We start from the raw sequence: 16,349 nt of genomic DNA, 5'->3' as shown, positions 1-16,349 counted from the left end.
CCGAAACCGACGAAAACCGAGGCAATTATTTCCATATGAATCAATGTAAACCCAATTAATTTGTTCTAGACACTCCAAAATACATACCAAAAACACATTTTATAGAATAAATATAGTCCCATGATGGAGCTAAAGGGAAAGGGTTAACTTATTAGCAAGGGAAACACTTAACAGGGACAATGAGATTTGAGGACATGTGATTTTATCTTACGTGCGTTGCGTTACACGCGCGGGGTGATGCTCACACAATGAGAAACAACGCCACAATGAGCAGGAGAACGCGTGGGTCACCCTTTGTTTTCGCAAAATTAGCAGCGAGGTCATGTGGGCACGCCAATGAAATCCGAGGCAACCGTCGAAATCCGAGACAAATTTTTCGCTGAAAAAAATCAACGAAAACCGAAACCGACGATAACCGAAGTCAACGAAAACCGAGGTATTACTGTATTATAAATTAAGTTCTGTAAGGTGAAGCTGATCAACCTTGCAGAGTACTATGATGGAGCTCCTTATGGTTTATTCAAACTTGCTAGACCGCTCCAGCTCCCACTGCAGAACAAAGTGGTGTATGGGCTAATAAAAGAGAAAACAAGAAAGGAACGCAATTTTGTATTGTTTTTGAATATTTTTGCTGCTGTAATTGCCTATTGCACATGTTTGATCCATTCTTACTGCACACCACCTTGAGTGAATTCCTTCTATAAGGCGGTAAATAAATTTAGTAATTGGAAAGAAAAACATTAGCAGGTTGCAGTATAATATAACATAGTGGTGATAACTACTACTACTACTACTACTACTACTACTATTTAGCATTTCTATAGCGCTACAAGGCGTACGCAGCGCTGCACAAACATAGAAGAAAGACAGTCCCTGCTCAAAGAGCTTACAATCTAATAGACAAAAAATAAAGTAAGCAAATCAAATCAATTAATGTGTACGGGAAGGAAGAGAAGAGGGTAGGTGGAGGCGAGTGGTTACGAGTCAAAAGCAATGTTAAAGAAGTGGGCTTTCAGTCTAGATTTAAAGGTGGCCAAGGATGGGGCAAGACGTAGGGGCTCAGGAAGTTTATTCCAGGCGTAGGGTGCAGCGAGACAGAAGGCGCGAAGTCTGGAGTTGGCAGTAGTGGAGAAGGGAACAGAAGGATTTATCCATGGAGCGGAGTGCATGGGAAGGGGTGTAGGGAAGGACGAGTGTGGAGAGATACTGGGGAGCAGCAGAGTGAGTACATTTATAGGTTAGTAGAAGAAGTTTGAACAGGATGCGAAAACGGATAGGGAGCCAGCGAAGCGACTTGAGGAGAGGGGTAGTATGAGTAAAGCGACCCTGGCGGAAGACGAGACGGGCAGCAGAGTTTTGAACCGACTGGAGAGGGGAGAGGTGACTAAGTGGGATAAAATACTTCTCTGTTCTCAGAAGAAATTCCCCCCCCCCCCCAGTTTACTAAGCCATGCTATCGACTGGAGGTGCACTAATGCAGGGCTGTATCTGCATTACTGTGTGGTGTAGTAAACAGGGGGATTAGTAAGGGAAATTAAAGAAGAGACAAAGGTGAGAGTTACAGGCTGTTGATTGTTCCAGTTTTTTTTTATTACATAATTTAAGTATAGTTGAATACTCCTCCCATCTCTTAGTCAGGCCTCCCACGTGAAAAGTGACCATGATACAATATAGAAGTAGACTGATTAGGACTCACTCAGATTGTAAATAAGGAATATGAGTCCAGCCCAATTCAACCTGAGCCATTAAGGTGGCTCTGTGACATTCTGCATGGTACAAAAAGAATCGTATCAGCTGATCTTATCAGTTTTCGGTGCTCAGCAAAAGATTTGAATAAAACAGAACAGAAGATGCAATAATTAAGGTAGCCCAGCAGTTCATTTTTCATGCTCACTATTTTCCAGTGTTTAGATTTTGTGGTCATATTTTTATAATTAGAAACATAAAACGTGACAGCAAATGAAGACCATAGGGCCCATCTAGTCTGTCCATCCACACCTGCTCAGCTTTACCATCCCTTTCTCTCTCTCTCTCTCTCTCTCTCTCTCTCTCTCTGTTATCCTTTCTAGCTGTCTCAAGCATCCTTGAATTCAGATATTGTCCTTGTCTCCACCACATAAGTACATAAGTATTGCCACACTGGGACAGACCAAAGGTCCATCAAGCCCAGCATCCTGTTTCCAACAGTGGCCAAACAAACAGAAAAAGTAAACACTGGGCCTTCAGGAATGAGAAAAATGCAATCCGTTATTAATGATGAATACCCGACACGGGCCGTGTTTCGGCGTACAAACGCCTGCATCAGGGGTCAAAAAGCTCTTCTAGGTCAGCTAGTTAGCTAGTAGATAAAGATGATTAACAAACAGCTTATATTCCCTTGTTCATTCTGGGGTTTGAATTGTACTCAGTTCCTGTCTCTTCCCTGAGGTCAGCACCTGTCCCCTCTTTAGCAGGGACCTTCCCCAGTGCCTCAGCCTCTCTCCTCCGGCCTTCCACCACCGTCTCCAAGGAGCTGTCAGCCCCTCACAATACCTTTCCCGGTTTGGGCCAGAGCCCCAATCTCCATCTGTTCCTCTCCTCTGGCCCAAACCGGGAAAGGTATTGTGAGGGGCTGACAGCTCCTTGGAGACGGTGGTGGAAGGCCTCAGCCGTCTTTTCGCCAAGCTGAAGAGCCCTAGACGCTTCAGCCTTTCCTCATAGGGACCTCGTCCCATCCCCTTTATCATTTTCGTCGCCCTTCTCTATACCTTTTCTAATTCCACTATATCTCCATTGCGAAGCTGTTCTATGCCTTCGTTTTGAGTTAGGAATTACTACGAATAGTATCTTATGAACTGTATTGTAAACCTGATACAAGGCACTCATCAACCCTTTCTGATCAAGTGTGAAAAAGTAGATAGACATTTAGGACCAAATTCTATAGATATTGCTGAAAATTGTCACCGAAAAAAAATAACGTTAAGTGCTGTTCTACAAGTAGCAGTTAAAGTTAGGTGCTGTTTATAGAATAGTGCTTAGCATCAGGATTCGTGATTAACTTTATATGCAAGAATTTACACCAATGGAACCCTGGTATAAAACCTCATGCCTAAGAGTTCCTTTTACTAAGTAGCGGTAAGCCCAACACAGTCTTACCGCTCGCTATACAGAAAGTACCGCCGGGCTGTAGAACTGATGTTATAGAATTGATTCCAATTGCATAGCATTGGGGCGCCTGGACTGAGGTGTCAGGTCATAAAATTGCCCTTCATATGTGAGAGTTAGACAATCTGTATATTTTTTTTAATCCTAAATAAGGACGCAAGTGTTTTAAAAGCCTTTGGCTTTGCAAAGCAATGCTTTCTCTTACTTCTGCCAAAGTTACTCAAAACCACAGCCCTGGGATGGGGAAAGGAGTGCAGGAGTGAAATGATCTTTTAACACAGCAGGAGAACATTATTTCCTAAGAGACGTAAATGCATGGCATGAAATGGTGTTACAGCAGCTAATGTTGTGGTAGAGTGCACTTAGTGGGCCGTGATCATCTCTTCCTACTGTCTTATATTATTCTCCCCTGATAGGATTCAACAGCTAGAACCTGCTAGTGACCTCCTTGAAACACCCAAAATATTTTGGCAGCTGTACATAAAAAAAAAAAAAGAAAGCCTGTAAACGTGACTTCTTTGTGTGAAAAGCACAAAAATGGAAGTATTAGTAAACTGTAGAAGTGTAGGCTGTTCAGATGTTATACAGTGTATAAATCTGAAGCTTTCCCAAGTGTGGACTTGTCAAATGAGAAAATGAGAGCACTATTTAAAGCTCCAGAAATAGTGTGGACAGCGTAAATGTATGGAGTCAAGCAGTGGGATGTGGACCAATTAAGACCTGAGCAGGTCATGGAGACATAGGTAATTGACTAATAGGGTTTACAGATCTCTTGGAAGCAGCCAATAGAGCCGATCACTACAAGGGCAATTCTCTAACTGGGCACATCCATTTAAGTGCCCCGAAGGCAGACGGTAGAATCCTATTTATATTAAGGAATCTAGGTACCTAGATTCCATTGTAAAACACTAGCATAACCCAGTATTGATGTACCTAATTCTAGGTGTTTTCGCACTTATGCATCAGGCATAGATTTGGCATAACTGTGAGCACCTAAATGCGATAGGAACACACGTAGCTTACAATAACTGTAGGTTAAGCAAGAAAATAGATGCCCCAACTATGTCCCACCTATATCTTTCCCCTGTCTACACCCCCCCCCCCCTGCAAATATGTGATCTGTAAGCATTTGCAGAATAACACATAGCAGTTGCTGCTGGTTGTTGCTTCAGTTTTAGCCCAGGAGAAGAGATAGAGAGATGATCTTGCTGAAGCTCTGTGAACAACTGTGTGCCCTGATCTCCCCAGGTACTTTCTAGGAAGTAAGCAAATGTTTAGTTAGTGTTAGAAGTGATCCATACTTCAGTTACTTGTTATTGTTTGCTGATTGTACTTTTTTTTTCTTTTGTTTTTGTTCATTGTTCAGTTTTAAGACAATAAACAATTTTGTTTTTTGACTCTGCCTGTCTGGACTGATAAAAGAATCCTGGTGGTTTGTGTGTTGGGTCTGTGAGTGCTTTCTGGGAACTGTGGGACCACTGGGAGTGTGGCCTCTAGTAACCCAGAAATCACTAGGGATAATTTGAGAGTGGGAGACTTGCCCAGAGGCGGTTGTGACCCAGTCGGTGGGAGGAGGGTGCTGGTGTAGAGTACAAGCAGCATGTGTAGGTGGACCTGAGCTGTGCTGGGGATAGACCCTCTAAGTGGCTGCGGAGTAACCCCAGGTGGGTGGCTAGGCGTTTCGTGACAATTGTGATTTATTAACTATCCTTATAAAGAGATTCACTCACAGTGGTGTAAATAAGGTACAGTTTGACATAAAACTGTTTTGTTAACATTATAAACAATAATAAAATGACCAAATATATGCATCAATACAATTAATGAGATAACCTTGGAGATGGCCAATTGAATCCTAGTAACAAGCGTAACTTGGTACAGTATGAAAAATATACACCATTCAGGAGACTGCACCTATGGAAAGATATAAACAGGATGGAGTCGGTCCACAGGGCAGCTACAAAATTAGTAAGCGGTCTCTGTCGTAAAACATGTAGGGAGAGGTTTAGGAACCTCAACATGTATATGCTGGAAGAGAGGCGAGAGAGAGAGGATATGATAGAGACGTTTAAATACCTCAGTGGTGTCAATATACAGGAGGCAAGCCTTTTTTCAAATGAAGGAAAGCTCTGGAATGAGGGGGCATACGATGAAGTTAATAGGAACTAGACTTAAGAGGAATCTAAGGAAATACTCTTTCACGGAAAGGGTGGTGGATGCGTAGAATGGCCTCCCCGTGGAAGTCGTGGAGACGAGGACTGTATCAAAATTTAAGAAAGCGTGGGACAGGCACATGAGATCTCTTAGGAAAAGGAGGAGTTAATGGTTATGGAGGATGGCCAGACTGATAGGCCATTTGGCCTTTATCTACTGTCATGTTTCTGTGTTTCTAACTGCACTGTAAAACAATGATATAACAGAAATATGATGTGGTCATCAAAATCTGAATGATACTATGGGGTGAATTCTATAATTCGTGCCTAAAAAATTATTGCAGAAAAAAAATGCTTAAGCACTATTCTGTAAGCTGCACCTAAAGTTAAACGGTTTATAGAATAGCGCCTAGGGATCATGGATAAATTTAGGCCCGTCAGTTTGCATCAGTTAAAAGGTGGTGCAAATGCCCCCACCAACATTTTTGGGTGGAACCCTCTTATTCTATAATTGTGCGTGTAACTCAAATCCACACTCCACCACAAAACGCCCATGATCCTCCCTTTTCTGGGATGCATGTAAAATTTAGGCACACACTTGTTAATTTATTTCAGTTAGCACTGATAATTGCTAGTTAGTCAGTTAAAATGTACATGCAAATTGAGCATGCACCCAAATTTGCTTGCGCAATTTTGGCCGACTTTTATAGAATTAGGGTTATATGTGTAAACGCCAGCATTCCATCTAAGCACTATTCTACAAACACCCATTTAACTTACATAACATAGGGGTCCTTTTACAAAGGTGCGCTGAAAAATAGCGTGCGGCAGTGTAAGGTGCAGGTTTTGGGCGCGCGACGATCCATTTTTTTAGCGCACTCGTGAAAAAGGCCTTTAAAAATTTTTTCTCCGAAAATGGACGTGCAGCAAAATGAAAATTGCCACGCGTCCATTTTGGGTCTGAGACCTTACCGCCAGTCATTGACCTAGCAGTAAGGACTCACGAGGTAACCAGGTGGTAATGACCTTCGCGCGCCAAATGGCGCACGTATCGGTAGTCGGGCGGTAACTCCATCTTGAGTGCATGTAGACGCTTACGCAGCTTAGTAAAAGGACCCTATAGTGCACAATTGTAAGATGAGGCTTAAACATAGATGGAACTTACATGCATAAAAATTATAGAATGCTGTCATTTACATGCATATCTCTGTCATCTACACACTAACACACCATAGGGCTCTTCTTGGAAAGAGAAAAATGTCCAAAAAGCGGCACAAAGTGGCAGATGGACGAATAGTTTGCCAAAACTTCCAAATCACTATTTTTGAAACACGTTTTTAAGATATTTTTCTATGCAGTTCGTCTGCACTGTATCCAAATCATAAGGCAGTGGCGGAGCCACAGGTGGGCCTGGGTGAGCCGGGGCCCACCCACTTAGGGCCCAGGCCCACCCAACAGTAGCACATGTTTAGCGTAGCTGATGGGGATCCCAAGCTCCACCAGCTGAAGACAGTAACGAAAATGCTACTCTCCACGATACCGGCACCTGCGCATGCTCAGTTTTCAGTGCATGCCTGCTGCAGACTGCCAAGGTAGAAAGAAGCATTTTCCCGCCAGCTGGGATATTTTCTTGGTGGTGGTGTGTGGGGGGAAGAACACTTGGTGCCCACCCGCTTCTTGCCTAGGCCCACCCAAAATCTGTTGTCTGGCTATGCCCCTGTCATAAGATGATGTGTCGGAGGCGTGTTGAGGGCAGGGTTTGGACATTCCCAAAACTTGGACGTTTTTCTGCCATAGTGGAACAATGCGAAAACATCCAGGGCTAAACGTTAACATTTTGGTCTAGACCTGTTTCACAAATAACACTTCAAAGCTTGTGTTTTGGACTTGTGATACTAGAAACTAAAGAAGTTTTTTTAAGAAGACCTCAGCTTAACGGAGTCATGGGGCACTCTTGTTTTAGCCTCCACTCTCCAATCGTCGCTGGTCTATATTTTAGAATCTAATTGAATTAAAAAAACTCTGTTGAGTGCAAACCTTCTGCAAAAAAATATAGTCACATATCAGATTAGTTCCATAGCAACAGTTAGCTTAGATAAGTCACTTCCCAGACAACGTATCCCCCTGGGATGTGATTTATCTAAGCTGTGTTGCTATGGCACTAATTGATATGTGTGACTATAACTTTTTGCAGAAGGTTTGCACCCAATAGAGTTCTTGAATTCAATGAGAGACTAACTAAAATATAAAAATACATACAAAATATACTTGAAGACCAGTGACGATTGGAGAGTGGAGGCTAAAACAAAAGAGTGTCCCATGACTCTGTTAAGCTGAGGTCTTCGTAAAAAGACTTCTTTAGTTTCTAGTATCGCAAGCCCAGAATACAAGCTTTGAAGTGTTACTATCAGTTGGACTTGCGCTAAGCAAATGAGCTTTAAGTGAGTTTATTGACATATACAATGGCTCAATCACAAATAAGTCATAAAAAGGTGCCCTAAATAACCAGATGACCACTGAAGGGATTAAGACATGACCCTCCCTTACTCCCATTACATATCAGCCTCTATGACTGCATCAGATATTATAGCCAGTCCTATTAGTGCAGTAAGCACATCCCTGGATTAGCCTAGTGGTCAGTGTCGTACACTGTAGAGAAGGGGACCCAGGCCCATATCCCACTCTGTTACACTTGTGGTGGAAAGTGTGAGCCCTCCAAAACCCACCAAAAACCTACTGTACCCACATATAGGTAACACCTGCAGCCATAATGGCTATTGTAGTGGTGCACAGTTGGATATAGTAGGTTTTTGGTGGGTTTTGGAGGGTTCACCATACAATATAAGGGGGTAACAGTGAGATGTGTACCTGGGACCTTTTCTGTGAAGTCCACTGCAGTGCCCCCTAGGGTACCCCTCTGCTGGGATGTCTGTGGTGCCAGTCTACTAAGAATGTTGCCCCCCCCCCCCCCCCCCAGACATCCCAATGGCTCATTTTTGTACACTTTTCCCTTAGATGGTTTTTTTTTTTTTTTTTTTTTTTTTTCGAAAATGATCACAAAAAACACACTGAGAGCACAAAATGTCTATAAAACGTCTAGGACATGACCGTTTTTGAAACAAACAAAAAAGAGAGAGACATTTTCCTAATTCAAAAATAGCCATGTTCACCGCTTGATTTTTAGACTTTTTTCAGCAAAACATAAACACCGTATCAAAAATGCCCCAGTATGTTACCTCACTCATAGCTTTCAAATAGTAGTTACTGATTTTTTTTTCCTTAGTGCCGAGGTTGCTGTAAAACCTTGTGTTTCTTCTTACAGTTGGCTTCCTATCTTTTCATAGTCTGAGCTGATCAACAGAGTTAGCACAAAAAGCTGTATTATTACCCAGTGAGGAGCGTGCACTGATAACAGATGCACTGTAATAAGAACCTGAGGAAATAACCATTCATCAGTTTCAAAATAACGCTGACTGCAGGTGGTTTTCCATAGCGTGTGGGTGTCAGCTGCCATGCTACCAGTTCAAAACATGGTGACTCTTTTGTATGCGGAAGGCATGGCTGCATTCCTTAATTAAGAGCAATGCCCATTTTTCAGCTGGAATTATAGATCTCAGGTATGATTCACTAGTAGTTACAGTACTGTGTGAACCATCGTATCATCAGAAAGGCTCTTTATTCAGTCCATAATGCTCCTCTGTAGCCCTCTGTGGTGGAGATCTATAATCAAGGCTCCTAACCTGCCCCCTCCCCCACCCTATTTCTAGGAGTAGTACCAGAAGTTCTTTTTAGCAACATCCTTTTCAGCTTGGGAGCCATGTTTGTAGGTGCACTTGTTGGACAATTATCCCCTGAAGCAGCCGGAGGGACTGGCGAAACAGGGTTCCTTGTCGGGATTTTGTTTATTTCTGCTGGGATGAAATTAAATTCTGCTGTGGATTTACATCCGTGATTGAGCCTGGGGTAAGTTTGGATGGAAATGCAACTGATTGGAAGATTTTTGCAGATACGTTTCCTAGTGCATGATTATATTTAAACCCCGGGGTGTGTATTGCTGTTAATCCCTTTTTAGTCTATACTGACTGATGGTTTTTTTTTTTATGCTGATGATATAATTGAAGGCAACTATTAAACTGAGGTACACAGCTGCTACTTTAGTTTGAGGCTTTTTTTTCTCCATCTGTTGAAATTTCATGAGACAACGGGGGGATTGCAGCCACAGTAGCAGTGAAGTTAGCTGTATTGTGAGTTTTGCATTGCCTACTACAGAGTGCTATCCTTTAAAAACTACCCATCCTTCCCGCAGGTAAAAGTATGTGTTGATTTTTGTTTTGTTTTGTTATGTTTGTTTTAGGAGGATGTTTGTGTGGCTGTTAGGATCATTCATTTTGACTGCAGCTGCTCTGTGCTGCTGCCCTAGGCAGCTGCCTAGTCCTGCTTAATGATTGGGTCAGCCCTGTCTTTAATCCACAAGTACAATTGTGAAGCTGCTTCTGCTTGAGGCAAAAATGGCAATATAAAGATTTAGAGGTATAGGATAAGCCAGCCTCTGTAACATTTGTAGACTAGTTTTCCCTACAGAGAAATTGTCCGTTTAATATTACCATGTTCATCTCTCTCCACCTCCCTCTTCACCCCACCCCCCAAATAACCTAGAATGAAAATGGAGCACCCACTGCTCCTTGCCCCACTGTTTTTTTTTTAAACTTTATCTTTATTAAGCTTTTTAACAAACATAATTTCACATTTATGAATGATAATACACAATTTGGAAATAAATTATATAGACAAGCAAATATTTTTTTTAAGTTTCAAATAGTTATCGACCACAAGAATAAGAAATCAATCCAAGATGTAAGATTAATAATATAATCTAAAGGAAATAAACATACATTGTAAATTATAATAATGAAGCGTCACGTCCCGAGTGATTCACTCCAAGGCTGTTAAACAGTGTACATATGGGATTAAACCACTACATTAACCGCTTCCCTACCGATTAGAATAGTGTTTCAATCTAAACAGTTTCAATTTTTTGACCCCCAAACAGCTAGAGGAATTTTTTGCCCCACTGTTTTTATGCACTGTTGTAAGGAAGGACGGTTTTCAAACAGTTACCTGTGGGTGAAATCCCCTTTAAAAATTGCCTTTCCCCCAGTGGGTAAAAGTCTGTTCTTTGTTCACAGGGTGCATGTTTTTATCCACAGACAGAGAGGGAATAGAGAGAGGTCGGGGGGACAGAGTTTGTGCAGGTGCAAATACACCTACTGAGAATGGTGTCTTTTTCCTCACGGCTGGCCTGATTTTCAAAGGGATCATGTCCTCATGGACCTGTAATCCCAGCAGGCAGACTCAGCATGGCCCAATTAATAACACAGCAAAGAGTGGATAAAGAAATCAAAATAAAGAGAGCCTGCCCTGTTTTAGTTAAATGTGCATGATTTATGATGATCAACATCTGTAATGATGGAAAATTCTGCTGATTTAATCAGGGCTGAGACAGGCATGATATTGTTTTTCCTCTAGAAATTTTCCAAGCCAAAGGTTTCAGCAAATTGAGTGGCTGTTGCAGAAAGCTTGAGTTAGAGCCGTGTGTTGATGTCGGAGCAGACGCTGGCCAATATTTAGCCAGCGTTAGTCAGCGGTTTTATGTCCAGCGCCGGCTGTATTCCCAGATATTCAGTGCCAGACTATGTCTGGGCACCAGCATTGAATTTCTGGTTATATGTTGGCCGCTAAAACTTATGCGGTTAAGTGCAGTATTCAGCCCTTAACCACATAAGATGAACCACATGATAGGACTGCTTTTAATGCAGCCCAGTTTGTGTAGTTAAGGGCTTAATATCGGCACTTAATTGTGTTCAGTTTTGGAGAACGTATCTTACTAAGGATGTAAAAAGCGGTTCAGAGTAAAGCGACGAAAATGGTAGGGGTTTTGTGTTGCAAGACGTACATGGAGAGACTTACCGACCTGAACATGTATTCCCTGGAGGAAAGGGGAAACGGGGGTGATATGATACAGACGTTCAGATATTTGAAGGGTATTAATCTACAAACAAACTTTCACTTGGAGTAACTTACCACTTTCCCTACGTGCCAGTTCTTTGATTAAAAGTGTCAAGGCTGACCTTAAAGAAGCTTTTGGGGTTCTTGACTGACTTCTAGGTCTGTCTGACACTGACCCACTAGACTCCAGCCTTTTTGCTCTTCTAGTTCACTTATCTTTTGGTAGTGCTTTGTTACTTTCCTATAGTTTCTGGAGTTCCTTTCATGCTGCATATTAGGGGGTCCTTTTACTAAGGCGCGCAGAATCATATTTTAACGCACCTGTAAAAAAATGCCTTTTTAAAATTTTTGCTGAAAATGGGCGTGCGGCAAAATGAAAATTTCCACGCGTCTGAGACCTTACCGCCAGCCATTGACCTAGCGGTAACTGGGTGGTGATGACCTTCGCGCGTCAAACGCCACTTGACGCGCATAGGTGACTTGCACCAGAAAATAAAAAAATATTTTTCAGACATGCATAGCGGACGGTCGCCAAAAATGAAATTACCGCAAGGACCATGCGATAGCCGGGCAGTAACTCGGAATTGGCGCGCGTTGGGCGCGAGTAGCGCTTACACGGCTTTTCCATAGACAGGAAGGTGCTAGTGCTAGTATAAACCTTTTTCCAGAGTCAGGAAGTCTCTAGTACTAGACAGTATGAATTGAGGTTGGAAGGAGGCAGACTCAGGAATAATGTCAGGAAGTATTTTTTCACTGAGAGGGTGGTAGATACCTGGAACACCCTCCCGTGTGTGGTGGTGGAGATGAAGACGGTAACAGAATTTAAAAATGCATAGGATAAATACAAAGGAATCCTGTTTGGAAGGAATGGATCCAAAGAAGATTAGTGGACATTAGGAAGCAAAGCCAGTGCTGGTTAGACTTCTACGGTCTGTGCCCTGATCATGGCTGGACAGCTTCAGCTTCACAAGTTGGAGAATAAGGCCCGTGCTGGGCACATTTCTATGGTCTGTGACCTAATCATGGCTGAACAGATTTGGATGGGCTGGAGTGGAGCTTTTCAGGGGCTTCAACGTTAATTTTAGAACAAAGACAGTGCTGGGCAGACTTCTACGGTCTATGCCCTGAAAATGGGCAAGGACAAATCAAGACCAATTATACATATTGTAAAGTGGATCCTCTTTTCTCAGCGTTTGCAGCTCTCCGCAGCCTGAAGAACACCTTCCAGTACTGCTCCTTTTCCCCTCAGAAACAATGACTTTTTTTTATGGCCTAGGAGGGGCTTCCCTCCTTCCCTCGGTTGTGGCACCAAAACACAAAACAAAGCACAGTTATCATTCACCTTTTTCAAGCCGGTTAATTGCCCAGTCCAGGCTTCCACAGCTGCTTCCTCTCCCTCCCTCCTGGGGAAGAGTAGCAGCAGATAATAAAAGAAACAAATACCCTGTTCAGAGTAGCGGGGTTTTCCCAAAACACAGTTCACTTTTAGCCAAGCTTTACCCCACTGCTCAGTTTAGCCAGGCTTTCAAAAACACAGTTCAGTTCTAGCCAAGCTTCAAAAACATAGCTCAGTCCAGCTAGGCTTTCAAAACACAGTTCAGGTCTAGCCAAGCTTGCAAAACACAGTTCAGTTCTAGCCAAGCTTTCCAAAACACCACTCAATTTAGCCAGGCTTTCAAAACACAGTTCAGTTCTAGCCAAGCTTCAAAAACATAGCTCAGTCCAGCTAGGCTTTCAAAACACAGTTCAGTAATGGCTTTGCGCGGGCTCAAAGCCTAGGGTCCCACCCTCTTGGTCAGTCATACTCCTACCTGACCTCCTCCCGCTTGACCCGGCTTGGCCCCGCTACTTCCTTGGCTTTCGCTGAGCCAGAGCTGAAAAGTCCATCGGCTCTTCCAGGGTGTTCTCCGGTTCAGTCAACTCCATAGGGCAAGGCTCACTCTCTGCCTCTCTCTCCTCAGGAGCCCAATCCATATTCTCCTCGCCCCGCCCTTCTCCCAGCTGCTCACCCTTTCTTTCATTAAAGCTCTTTGGTGGCTCTTCTTTCTCCACCCACCTGTTCCACCACCTCTTCCACCAGGTTGGAGAATCAGCCTTATTCCTTCCCCTGCGGCCCTCCTCTGGAGACTCCTGGGAATGCACATAGTTTCTCTTATCCCCGGTCTCCCTTGGGGCATGCTGGGAGTTGTAGTTCTTTATTTCTAGTTTTTTCCTGGGGAATGCCTGCCTATAACGGGGGTATTCTGGCCTATCCCAGGGTTCCTTTGGGGCCTGTCCTACATACTCTTTACAATATAAAGTATCACATACCGTATGTAATGAGTTTATCTTGTTGGATAGGCTAGACCGTGTAGGTCTTTATCTGCCGTCATCTACTAAGTTACTAGGTTAAGTGCCAACTCTGCTCCTGGAAAGCCCACAAGTTAGCCGGTTTCAGCTCAGGCACTAACTGTGAATATTCAACGTCACTAACCGGTTAAGTGCCACTGAAGTTTTACGCTTAGCTATGGCCAAGCGATGTAGGTGGCTACGAGCCTCTGCAGGCCCTTTAAATTAATTTGAATATCGGGCGAACAGCAAACCTAATGCTCAGTATTGCTCACCAATGCAGTAAGTGGAGGAGTGGCCTAGTGGTTAGGGTGGTGGACTTTGGTCCTGGGAAACTGAGGAACTGAGTTCAATTCCCACTTCAGGCACAGGCAGCTCCTTGTGACTCTGGGCAAGTCACTTAACCCTCCATTGCCCCATGCAAGCTGCATTGAGCCTGCCATGAGTGGGAAAGTGCGGGGTACAAACGTAACAAAAATAAAATAGATACTATTGGAGACTCTACATGGAATGTTGCTACTATTGGAGATTCTACATGGAATGTTGCTATTCCACTAGCAACATTCCATGTAGAAGGCTGCGCAGGCTTCTGTTTCTGTGAGTCTGACGTCCTGCACGTACGTGCAGGACGTCAGACTCACAGAAGCAGAAGCCTGCGTGGCCACATTGGTGATCTGCAAGGGCTGACTTCTACATGAGGACACAAAATGGCAACCCTACGAATGCAGCCATTTTTGAAAAAGCACAACCGTCTATTTTTTTTTTTTTTTTCAAAATGGTCTTTCAAGTCGTTTTTGTGCTGAGTGCATGCAACGCTGTACACTTGAACATGTAAGAAACAGTCCCTGCTCAACAGAGCTTACAATCTAATCAAGACAGACATGCAGGACAAATATGGCATAAGGAAATTACTTAACGTGGGAATGATACAACAGACCTGGATACTGAACAAGTGAATAGGGGTTAGGAGTTAAAAGCAGCCTCAAAAACATGGGCTTTTAGCCTAGATTTGAAGATGGCCGGAGCTGGAGCTTGACGTACTGATTCAGGAAATCTATTCCAGACATGTAGTACAGCAAGATAAAAGGAACAGAGTCTGGAGTTGGCATTGGAGGAGAAGGGCACAGATAAGAGAGGTTTACTCAATGAACGGAGTTCCCGGGCAGGAGTGTAGGGAGAGATAAGAGTGGAGTGGTACTGGGGAGCTGCAGAGTGAATGCACTTGTAAGTCAATAAGAGGAGTTTGAACTCTATGTGGAAATGGATAGGAAGCCAATGAAGTGACTATGAAGAGAGGGCTAACATGATCATAGCAACACTGGTGGAATATAAGTCAAGCAGCAGAGTTTTGAACAGATTGAAGGGGAGAGAGATGGTTTGTGGGAGACCTGTGAGAAGCAAGTTGCGGTAGTCTAAGTGAGAGGTGATAAGAGTGTGGATACGGGTTTTGGTAGTGTAGAGAAAGAAGCGACAGGTTTTAGCAGTCTGTTGGATAAGTACAGAGAAAGAGAGAGAGGAGACAAAGATGACCCCAAGGTTGCGAGCTGATGAGACAGGGTGGACGAGAGTGTTATCCACAGAGACAGAGAATGGGGAAAGAGGAGAGGTGGGTTTGGGGGGAAAGATAAGAAGCTCAATCTTGGTCATGTTTAGTTTCAGATGGCAGTGAGACATCCAGACAGCAGTGTCAGACAGGCAGACTGATACTTGGTCCTGAATTACTGCTGAAATTTGTGGTGTGGAGAGGTAGATCTGGGAGTCATCTGCATAAAGGTGATACTGAAAACCAGATCAGAGCATCAAGGGAATAGATGGAGAAAATAAGAGGTCCCAAGACAGAGCCTTCAGGTACACCAACTGATAGTGAGATAGAAGTGCAGGAGGATCCACCAGAGCATACACTAAAAGTGTGATGGGAAAGATAAGAAGCAGTGGCATACCAAGGTGGGGGCGGTCCGCCCCGGGTGCATGCCGCTGGAGAGGTGCTGCGCGCCGGTTAGCGTCGTTGGTTTCCATGCTCCCTCTGCCCCGGAACAGGAAGTAACCTGTTCCGGGGCAGAGGGAGCATGGAAATCAACGACGCTGACCAGTGCGCGGCACCCCCCCCCCCCCCCCCAGCGGCGTGCACCCGGGGGGTTCTTTCGCCGGGGTGGGGGGTGTTCCTTCGCCGGGGGGGTCATGCTGCATGGGGGGTGCGCTGCACCCGGGGGGGCGGGGCGCATCGGCGATCCTCCCTGGGTGTCAGCGCCCCTCGGAACGCCACTGATAAGAAGAAAACCAGGAAAGAACAGAGCCCTGAAATTCAAGTGAGGACAGTGTATCAAGGAGTAGGTGGTGATCAGCAGCGTCAAAAACAGCAGATAGATCAAGAAGGATGAGGATACAATAGAGACCTTTGGATCTGGCCAGGAACAGGTCATTGAGTAACTGTGCAGGAATGCGCCCCCCCCCCCCCCCCCCCCCCCCCCGATAGCATCCAGGCTTTGTACTTATCATGCATTCATTTTTATTTTTAATGGACTTGAAGTGCAAACCTTTACCACACTTTAGTAAAAAAAAAAGGCCCCCGCCCCCGGTAAATTAAGCCAATGTAGCACCATGTCAAAGAGGCACTGACAATGTTAATTCCCCCTGTATACAGACGTGTGACAAAAAACAACAAGGCAGTTTTTCTTTCCCAAAAAACAACAAGGTTTGACAGCAGTGCATCTGCTTGCG

General features: G+C 44.0%; 1 protein-coding gene across 1 annotated transcript in view; it reads left to right on the top strand.

Annotated features, from left to right (window-relative positions):
- The window catches only part of XYLT1 (xylosyltransferase 1), a 486,604-nt gene that overhangs the window by 370,686 nt on the left and 99,569 nt on the right, over positions 1 to 16,349 (top strand). The window lies entirely within an intron of this gene.

Source organism: Microcaecilia unicolor, chromosome 8, assembly GCF_901765095.1.
Source record: "Microcaecilia unicolor chromosome 8, aMicUni1.1, whole genome shotgun sequence".
Taxonomy (NCBI): domain Eukaryota; kingdom Metazoa; phylum Chordata; class Amphibia; order Gymnophiona; family Siphonopidae; genus Microcaecilia; species Microcaecilia unicolor.
This window is presented reverse-complemented; position numbering and strand designations above follow the sequence as displayed.